The following is an 8,442-nucleotide window of genomic DNA, read 5'->3' on the forward strand; positions in this document are numbered from 1 at the left end:
AGCCTGGGGGCGGTGGGAAGGCCCTGGGAGGCCCGTGGACCACTCCGTGCCCTACCGAGCAAGGGCACCCACCCTCTGGCAGAGCAGCCTAGAGTGGCCTGCGCGCCCCAGTAGGCCCTGAAAGCCAAGGAAGCCCCAGCAAGGAGAGTCAGGTTAGACCTCCGGTCATATGACTTCTTAGGCTGGGCCAGGACAACAGGCAGGGTCAGGCAGGCCAGGGCACAGGAGAAAGATTGTCCCCTAGTCCGGGTTGGGGACATATGCCCGTAATCCTTGCAATGGGAAGGCTGAGGCAGGAGGATCGCCACGAGTTCAAGACCAGCCTGGACTACATAATTAAGTTCAAGGTCAGGACCAACTCAAGGCCATGTCTCAAAAAAAAAAAAAAAAGATATTTAAAAATGAAATAAAGCAAGGAGTCATCCATGTAAGGCTGTTTTACAAGGCTGTCAGAAATGCCCAGCCCAAGGTCAACAGTCTAGGGAGGAGACAGGCAGCTGAGGCCCTGGTCATTCCAGGGCTACGCTCTTCCTGCTAGCCAGGTTTCTCCTCCTCTGCAGGATTACAAGAGCAAGGCCTCTGAGCCCTGAGCCCCTGGCCAGTCCCTGCCTTCAACCAAGGAAGCCCTGTGCCGATGCTGGGGCTGCTGGGAAAGAAGCCATGCAAGGTGGGTAGGAACATTGCCATCTGGAGCTGATATCCCTGAGGAACAACCTGGGTCACCAGGGGCTGGGGCGGCGGGACAGGGCCCAAGATCATCCATCCCAACCCTGGGCTATACCTGCCCACATCTGAGCTGGCTTGCAGGCCTCAGGAATTTATTATTATTTTTTTTTTCGTTGCCAAAGATGAAACCCAGGGCCTTCATACTAAACTAGGTCCTCAGCACCTTTTTTTTTTTTTTTTTTAATCTTGGGATGCGACCTGGCAAAGTCACTAGGTTGCCCAAGCTGGGCTCATATTTGAGATTCTCCCGCCTCAGCCTCCCAGAGTGTGGTAATTATAGGCTTTAGCCACTACTTCCGGCTGCCCAAAGTGAACTCGTTAGGATGTGCACTGGCCAGAGCTGAGGCTAAGTCTGGACAGCTCTCTGGGCTCCTGCAGCGCCTGTCCTTCCATTCCCTGCTGCTGTCCCTGAACCGGGGGCACACGCAGGGCAACCCAGCCACAGAGCTGGGTCCCGCCCCTCCCCAGCTGGGCCCCGCGGCGCCGTTTGGATTCCAAGGCCCCCCACTTTACAGGCCCAACTTTGAGTTTCCAGGAACTTAAACAAAAACAGGGCATGGGCAATTATCTGAAAAAGAGATCATGCATTTTTTCCATCCTTAGCTTCCAAAGATGTCTCACACTCAAAAACAAAAGTGTCAAATCAATTTAGCTGAAGAAAAAGCCGCAGGCCGCCAAAAGCGGCCCTTCCTGCCAACCCCGAGCAGGGGAGGGGGTTTGGGTCCCTGGCTTAGCCTCCTCTCTCCTCGGACTCCGCCCCCTGGGAGTCTGGGGGCTGCCAGAGAGGATCTTGGGAAATTTCTCTGAAGCACCTCCCCCTTTGCAAAATCCAATATCTTTGTATCCCCACATCAGCAGCTTGGACGCCTCTTACCCTTTATTTCCTTTCACTGAAAGTTACTCTTTTCCGAAGCGGGGCTTGGTGGTGCACGCCTATCATCCCAACACTCGGGAGGCTGAGACAGGAGAGTCACTGGTGGGCTCTTTGCGTCACTTTGGCGGGGCTGGGCACAGGTCAGATCTCGCATCCGGGCACCTGCAAAGGCCTAGCGGATGGAGGGGGAGAGAGATTCACACTGCCCTAGCCCGCAGTGGCAGCACCCAGTCCCTGCCGGGAGGGCAGGCTTGCCCCCACGCAGGACCAGTCCTGCTTCCGGATCTGCGCTGACACAGGACGAACAGCCCGGATGACCTGGTCCCACTTTGCCCCGGCAGGTGGCAGGCTGGAGGCGGCCGACCACGTGAGTGCCCCGTGGATCCCTCCTGCTCCGCCCATTGTGCTGTAGACCCTTGCGCCACACACAGCTCAGGATCTGAAACGTGTGTTTCCTAAATTCATTCAACAAGCCTCCCCGGAGTCCTCAGGCTGCACCAGCCCAAGATCCCCACCTTCTGGGGTCACCGTCATCACGCTGGACCAAGCCCCCCAAACTTCAAGCTTCGTGTTTTGTTTTGGGGTTTTTGTTGTTGTTTTGGTACTAGGCATCCATCCCTGGGCCTTCACAGTGAGCTACAGCCCCGGCCTCCTTTTTTGGTGTTTTGAGAGAAGGTCTCACTATGTAACCCAGATCGGACTCACAGTGATCCTCCTGCCTCAGCCCCCTGAGTGCTAGAATTACAGCATGTGCCACCACACCCGGCTTTCCAGTCCTTTTAGAATGTTTTTATTTTGAAATGGGTTCTCGCTAAGTTCCTAAATTACCTAAACTGGGCTCAAATTTACAACTCTCCTGCCTCAGCCTCCCAGACTGGCATGCACCACCAACCCGATGTTCCCTGAAGCAGCTGAAATCCGTGCCAGCAGCGCGGTGGACATGGCATCCAACCGACCTGGAGCTGCTCCGGAGGGATCTAGGCGACTGGCGCTTAGAGGTCTGGGGGCTGAGGAGCCTCTGGGGCACAACCGGGAGCAGCGGCCACCTGGCCTGGGCCCTGGCGGTTCCACTTTCTTTACTTTCTGTGTGTAAACAGCTCAGGCCTGGCGTCCCTCAGCCTGCCTTCGCCCTGAACCCTGAAGCCCCGCCCCCGCAGGGCAAAGCCAGCTGGGTCAGCCCCTTTCACACTGGAGGAGGGGCTGCTCCCTGGTCCTCTCTGCGAAGATTAGGGCCTCCCAACCTCACCCCCGCAAGCCCTCCTTGGTGTAGCCACCCTGGGCCTCGCTGTCAGCCTTCCCTGGCCGGCACTCCCAGCCCTGCCTCACGTTCAGTCCTGCAGAGTGAACCACAGACCACTGTGGTCAGTGACAATCATTTGGCCACAAACCCACAACCTCAGCCCTTTTTAATAAGGCGAAAGATTTATTCGATTTGAAGAGAAACCAGAGTTTCCTCGGCCCTTTTTAAATTTTGTATCTGAGACAGAGTCTCGCTAAGCTACAAAGTTGCCCAGTCTGGGCTCCAGGTTTTGATCTTCCTGCCTTGGCTCCCAGAGCTCCAGGATGGTGTGTAACCAGGACATGTGAAAGTCCTTCCCTCAGAAGAAACAGGGTTGATCAGCTCTCTGAGCTCCCTGGATCAGTCTGCTCCAGCCCCCTGTGAATGCCCAGTGAGCTCAAGCTGGGGGCCAGGGAGTGCACCAGTCATGGAAGCACTCGGAGGCTGAGGCAGGAGGGTTGTTGTACAGATTTCAAGGCCCACCTGACCTATGCATAGTTAGTAAAGTCACGTCCCAGCTCAAAAAATAATTCCGTCAGTGTCTGAGATCTGCGGCATTCACCAAGTGCCGACCATTGCAACACCATTGCAAAGCCATTCTGTCCTCGGCCCCTAGCTGTGCGACCCGCACTGTAAACCCGAGGCTGTCCAGGGCCATGGAAGGAAAGAGGAAGCAGAACAGTGTTCCTTTCCGCTGTACCTCACCTTGCACTCCTCAGAGACCTTCACCTCCCCAGCTCCTCCCAAGGAGCCAAAGAAAAAAAAAAAAAAAGCAAGACAAACACCTCCTGGTTCAGGCAAGGCTTCCAGTGCTCCCACGTGTGCAGCAGCATCCCCTGGGGGCGGGAGAGTTAAATGCCCAGAGTCCCAGAATGCACTCACCCTGGAAAGTCCTGGGCAGCCACAGCCACACCATGCTCTGTGGCCAGAGCTCTGACCCAAGGGTCACCCACCCCTGCTCCTCCCACCCCACCCTCACCTGTCTGTGTGGAACCTCAGAGCCAAAAAAGCAGACATAGCGGCCCCCTAGGGTGCCAGGCAGCTCCCAGGAAACCCGCTCCCCAGGGCAGGCTCACTTCGCTGTACTTTAATTAATCACCACTGGGGATTCAGCCCAGGGTCTTTGCACTGAGCCACGTCCCCAGCCCCTTTTGCTTTTTATTTTTGAGGGTTTTGTTCAGTCACTAAGTTGCCCGGGCTGGGCTTGAACTTGGGATCCTCCTGCCTCAGCCTCCCAGGGTGCTAGATGACAGGCCTGCACCGCCATACCCGGCTTTGCTCTGAGAACTCAGAGATCTCTCAGCTCAGCCCACAAGGCTGCATGTGGACGCCCCCATCATTCATCTCATGAGACAGCTATGCTGGCACCAATGAGTTGTGTCCCTTATCCCAGACAGCAGGACCCCTGGCTGCTCTCCTAGCCTCACTCTGGGGTCTCCCTTGCATCCCCAGAGATGGTGGACCCTGTGAGGACGCTCCCCATCAGTTAACCAAGTGCTTGCTGACCAGTCAGTTCCAGAAGGAGCCTTCAGTTCTCCCCCTCCTCCTCCTTCCTCTTTTCAGTAGACCGTGGAGCAGCAGGGCCTTTGCATGAACTCTTTCCCCAGCCTTTTGTTGGTGTTTTTTGTTTGGTTTTGGTTTTGGTTTTTTGGGTTTTGTTTTTTTGAGACAGGGTCTCACTATGTAGTTGAGACTGACCTGGAACTCCCTATGTATCTCAGGCTGGTCTCGATCTCACAGCGATCCTCCTGCCTCAGCCTCCTGAGTGCTGGGATCACAGGCTTGCGCCACCATGCCCGCTTCCTTTTGTTGTTTTTAATTGTGAGTGAATCTTGTCATAACACTAAATTCCCCGGGCTGGGCTTGAACTTGTTTTGAGACAGGCTCTCACTGTGTAGCCCAGGCTGTCCTCGAACGCATGGCGATCCCCTTGCCTTGGCCTCTTGAGTGCAGGATTACTGGTGTAGGAGCCTCCAGAGGTCATAGGGAGAAGGAGGAAGAGGGGTGGCCGCGCCTGTGTGGGACAAAGGTCTTTGAGGGGCCGAGGCCTCGCAGGAAGAGGGTGTGTCCCTCCACCCAGGAGAAGGCGCAGGTGCCCGAGCCAGCGTCACACACCCGCTGGCCCTGCCTCCCTCCTCTGGATGCCCTATGGAAGCGAGTACCTACTGTTCAGGCAGAGGCATGAGGGGTGGGGCCTCAGCATAGTTCCAGCTCAACAGGAAGGAAAATACACTCTGTGGTGAGAGGAGGGTGGTGTGAACTCCCCCACGCCACTGCCACAGTTGCCACAGCCGGCTGCTGTCAGTGCCAGCTTGCGCTGGCCACCGGAGGCTGGCTCTCCCAGGGGCTGCGCCTCGCTCTTCCTGCCATGCTGCCCAGCACACAGGAAGGAGACCTCCTGGACCTCACAGGGGAGCCTGGGAAGTGCTCCTTTGGTAGCAGCTGCAGGCCCCTTTCAGGGAGTCTTCTGGAAGGCCTGCTGTGAGTGCCCGGCATGCAAATAAGAGACCCAGAGCCCTCCCTTCCTGATCTCCGCCATTCCCAGCGCTGCCTCCTTTCGCACAAAGGCCGCACTAAGGAGGGAAGTGGGGATTGGGGCAGGGCCCATGCGGCCTGGCTGGCTGCCCTCCTCTTGCAGTGGAGGACAGCGATTTGATAGCAAGGGCACAGCCTGAAGCAAACCGTCCCGGTACACTGGGGTGCAGGGGGAGCACAGGGAGGGGCATGAGCTTCAGACCAAGCCACACCCCCTCTCATAGGGCGCCTGCAGGGCTGAGGCTTGAATGCTTGCACAGGCTGTCAGAGCCAGGCCACGAGTGACATCCTGCCCATCGCTGGCCACATGCTCCAGGTTGAGGACACTGCCCCACCTGCCCTTTGCCCCATGGAGAAGCCGGCTGGGAGCCACAGAGACAGTGTGTATCTGTGGCAGAAACCTTGCCCTGGGAAGTCTGGTATGAGCCCATCCTGCTCACCTCTGTGCCAGGGAGCCACAGCAGCACTCACTGGGACAACTGCGGAGAGGATGAGGCTCTGGCACGATGTGCGCTTTGAAAAGCCCAAGACCTCAGAGCTGCCAGTAAAGCCAGGGGCAGCTGGGTGAGGGAGATGGACAAGCCCCACTGTCCCTCAGTCTGGGGACCCGGGGTGCCAGCCTTTTCTCCTGCAACTGTGAACCCTATGTCAGTAACTAACACACTGAAGGACACTGGGATAATGAAGTGTCATGTGTGGGAGGCAGGAGTGGTCCAGCACTGAGTCTGTCTTAGTTACTTTCTTGTTGCTCACACAAAATACCAACATCTACAACTCTAAGGAGTGATGTTTATTTCAGCTCACAGTAGTTTGTAGAAATTTTAACCCACAGCTGAGTGGCTCCAAGGTGGGGCAGCATGGCAGAGGAGAAACTGTCCACGGCAGGGTAGCAGGAAGTAGCAGGACTTCCTCCTTTCCCTTTTTATTCTCTCCAATCTGCAATCCTATTGGTCGGTGTCCCACCCCATGTTGGGCCTTCCCTCTCTAGTGAGTCCATCATCCAGACACAGAAGTATGCCAAACCAAGCAGTGGACAAACCTGTGTTACACACTTGTGATTGTCACTCCACCTAGGAGCACATGAGGCTTTGGAAGAAACCTAGATTCCTAGTGAACCACAGCAGAATCCAAGAAATGTGCAGGCCTGTGTGTTTGTGAGTCTGTGTGTGAGTGCATGTGTGTGTGTGTTTATGCAGGCGTGTGGTCCGAGCATGTGTGTGAATGCTGTGTGTGTGCACGTGTGAGTTTGTTGAGTGTGTGAGTGCTCACGCTGGTCACTTGGAATCCTGCAGGCCTGGCTCGAGGCCTGGTTTTGCACCTCCTCTCCCTCCATGGCCCCCAGAAGGGAGAGCCCCCCTCCAACTGCAGCCTAAGCACCCTGTGGGATCGGGCCGTCCGTCAGGACCGTGGGATACAACCACTCCTCTTCACTTTGGCTGCCTCTCTGGTTTGTTGTTTGTTTGTTTGTTTGTTCTTTACTCACAGCGACCCTCCTGCCCTGGCCTCCCTAGTGCTGGGATGACAGGTGTGTGTCACCACATCGAGTGGCATCGAAAACAAATGTGGGGGGGGCAGGCTGGAGCCCCCTCTCTGCCTCAGCAGCTGTCACCCGAATTCAGCCTGGCTTTGCACTGAGAGCAAAGGAAGACCTTTTCCTGTGGGTCCTGCGGGACAGAAGGTGACAGGGCCTCCCGACCATGCCATGTGCAGGGCCAGGTCAGGCCTCCGGGCGTCCCACAGACTGCACGAGGTGGCCCCGTGAGTGGCCTGGAAGGCCTCGTCCCCCCAGGACTCTGCTGCCCAGCCAGTGCAGGGTCCCAGGGCCGAGAACAGTGGCAAAGGCGGTACGATCACAGACTCTCCCACAGCACTGGCAGACGTGCCAGGCTGGGGCCTGAGCTGAGGGACAACGGCTGTGCGCCAGGGAACTCTGAGGAAGGTGTCATCCTGTGATGTCTTCCCCGGAGCGGGAAAGGGGCGTCAGGGAATGTGTGTCCTCAGGAGGCCACTCTGTCCTCTCAGGAGCCACGGGGGCTGCCGACCACACCCGGAAATGTCCTGGACGGGGACAGGTGTGACGATGTCCTCCCTGTGGACAGCTGGCCTTGGGGTGTTGGCAAGAGGAGGTGATCCACGATGTGGGGGACGCGGGCAGCAGGGAGGAGGACACCTTGCCTCTCCTGCCCGGCTAGGGTCGGGGGGCCCTGGCCCAGGGGGATGGGGTGGGGCCGGGAGGCTCGGTCCTCACTCTGCACTGCCTGCTGATCGCCTTTCCCAGCCAGCAGCTCTGGAGCACGGTGTCTGCGGCTCCACCCTAGATCCCTGGCTGGCGCGTGTGTTCGGGGTTCATGCTCTCTGTGGGTGAAGCCAGCCTGTTACACCTGAGGTCTGGCAGATTCAGGGGGCAGACCCGCGGGGTGGGGGCGAGGGGCAGTGCACAGAAATTCGGGGCTTCAGCTAGTGCCAGGCACATGCTCTGTCCTCGACTCTGTGCAAGGCAAAGCCAGAGCCACCCGCACTGGCCCTGCCAGGAAGTGGCTCCTGGCTGTACCCACTCCTGACTTCCTTTCCAGAGACAGCTGCCTTCCCTCGGTTCTGTTCCCGCCTTTTCTGCCTCGTAACCAGGACCCCAGGAGCCCGTCCTATGCTTGTCTCCTCTGGGACCCGGGTGGGCCAGGGGGAGAGACGGGGGAGGGAGACAACCTGTCCCACCGCCTTCCACAGGGCTATTTTAGTCCCCAACTGTCTGCCCCAGCGAAGTTCTGTAATTAGAGGGTCCCCGCGGGCTCGTCTGGCCCTCTGGATGAAAACACCACTGGGGTGTTGCTGGACCAGGAAGCAACAGGGAGCCAGCAACACAGGACAACAAGCCCCTGGCAGCAGGAGCAACCGCAGCTTGGAGTTTCCCAGGCCAGATGTGTGGGCTCGGGTCACTGCGATGTCTTCAGATCCGACTGCAAAGAGGCCCACGTCCCTCCCTGTTCGTCAGTCAACTACTGGGAAGGTTGAGCTGAGGTTTTGTTTATTT

Source organism: Fukomys damarensis, unplaced genomic scaffold (assembly GCF_012274545.1).
Source record: "Fukomys damarensis isolate Sample0158 unplaced genomic scaffold, DMR_v1.0_HiC HiC_scaffold_17, whole genome shotgun sequence".
Lineage (NCBI taxonomy): Eukaryota > Metazoa > Chordata > Mammalia > Rodentia > Bathyergidae > Fukomys > Fukomys damarensis.